The following is a 1,754-nucleotide window of genomic DNA, read 5'->3' on the forward strand; positions in this document are numbered from 1 at the left end:
CAGTTCCTCTTCGCTTTCTGCCATAAGGGTGGTGTCATCTGTGATTAATATCTGAGATTATTGGTATTTCTCCCAGGCAATCTTGATTTCACCTTGCACTTGATCCACCCTCGCAGTTCACATGATGTACTCTGCATATAAGTTAAATAAGCAAGATGACAATATACAGCCTTGATGTACTCCTTTCCCAATTTGGAATCAGTCCATTGTTCCATGTCTGGTTCTAACTGTTGCTTCTTGACCTGAATACAGATTTCTCAGGAGGCAGGTAAGGTGGTCTGGTATTCCCATCTCTTTAAGAGGCAGAGGTACACAAAGAAACTTATTTAAGGTCATAAAACACTGAGTGTACCCAGTGACTCCAAATAATGGGCCAGCCCACCCCATCCCCAGCCTCTGCTCTGCCCTCTGATAACGTCACTATGAGAGGGAGAACCAGGTGGAGTCTGGCAACGGTTCTAACACAAACAGCACTGGCTTGGGAGGCAACTGATCTGGGTTTAAATGTTCAATTTATAATCTACAATCTCAGCCACCTGCTATGGAGGAACCATCTCTGTGGGATGGTATATTTTAATACCCTGGTGAGCAGGCGGAATTCCCAACTAGATGCATCAACGAAGGCTTATGTGCAGAATCTGATGTGATCTAATTGTAGCCCAATAAGCAATGCCAGGTGCTTGCTTGGCTTTTCTTCCAAAGGTGCCCCTTTCAATACAACAGTCTTTTAGTTCTTCCAGCATTTGGGGGGCAGGCACCCATTAGGTGCTAATCCTCCTGTGAACACCTTGTGGCTTTTGTCTGTGTGAGAGTTTCAGTAGGCATCTGGGGCAGCAGTAGACAGTACAGAAGAAACCAAGATGGCAGGGGTGATGGTGACTGCGAATCTTTAAAAATAAGAAGGCTGTTGGCAGCCAGTTAAGCTGACTGTGCTCTTTCCCCATGGGGACCCAGTGTGCAATGGCTACAAACAACAGCCTTCCTGGTAGTGTCTGCAGCTTGTCACCCGTACAGGCTGCCCTAAGGGACCTTGGAGACAACTCTTCCCGGTGGACCTTCATGACTGGCATGCTGGCCCCAGTCTAGGCTCCAGACAGGTGTGTGTGGTGCCTTTGGAAAGCCCAGGGGCACAACGGCCAGGGTCCACATCGGCCAAGTCATAATGTCCATTCACAACAAGCTACAGAACAAGCGGCATGTGATTGAAGCCCTCTATGGGGCCAAGTTCAAGTTCCCTGGCCTCCAGAAGATCCCCATCTCCAAGTGGGGAATCCACCAAGTTTCACGCAGAAGAATATGAAAACACGGTGGCAGAGAAGCCAGCCCGGTGGCTGTGGAATCAAATAGGTCCCTAAAGCCTTCTGGACAAATGGGGCCTGCACTCATGAAAGCCTGGTCGCTGTCCCCTCCTAACTCAAGCCCAGCAATAAACCCTACTTTCCTGTCCAGAAAAAGGAGGAGGAGGCGGGGAAACATCTCAAGCCCCATCTTTGCCAGCAACACTAAGAAACAGAGTACCCAGCTCACTTCCAGGAAGCAAGCCTACCTTTGCTGGGCAGCCTTCTCTCACGATCAGACCCCCTTCTCCTGGTGCTTTCCTCCTGGGGCCTCCTCAGCCTCCAGTGCAAACCCATCTGCTAGTCAGTATTCTGATCACAACTGGGAAGATTCTTTCCAGCTATCTAAAGTACAAGAAGTTCACTAGTGGGGGATCAAACACAGGGAGGGCCACAGGCCTGCCTGAGGACTCAGAA

The 1,754-nt window shown here is 49.4% G+C and overlaps 1 non-coding gene across 1 annotated transcript; it reads left to right on the forward strand.

Moving 5' to 3' along the window:
* The first annotated feature begins 908 nt into the window (after positions 1–908).
* On the forward strand, positions 909–1,042 carry LOC138097783 (small nucleolar RNA SNORA70). The gene has a single exon (XR_011146523.1). It is a non-coding gene; the product is annotated as a small nucleolar RNA SNORA70 (small nucleolar RNA).
* Positions 1,043–1,754: the final 712 nt, after the last annotated feature.

The sequence above is a fragment of the Capricornis sumatraensis genome, chromosome 21 (genome assembly GCF_032405125.1).
Source record: "Capricornis sumatraensis isolate serow.1 chromosome 21, serow.2, whole genome shotgun sequence".
Lineage (NCBI taxonomy): Eukaryota > Metazoa > Chordata > Mammalia > Artiodactyla > Bovidae > Capricornis > Capricornis sumatraensis.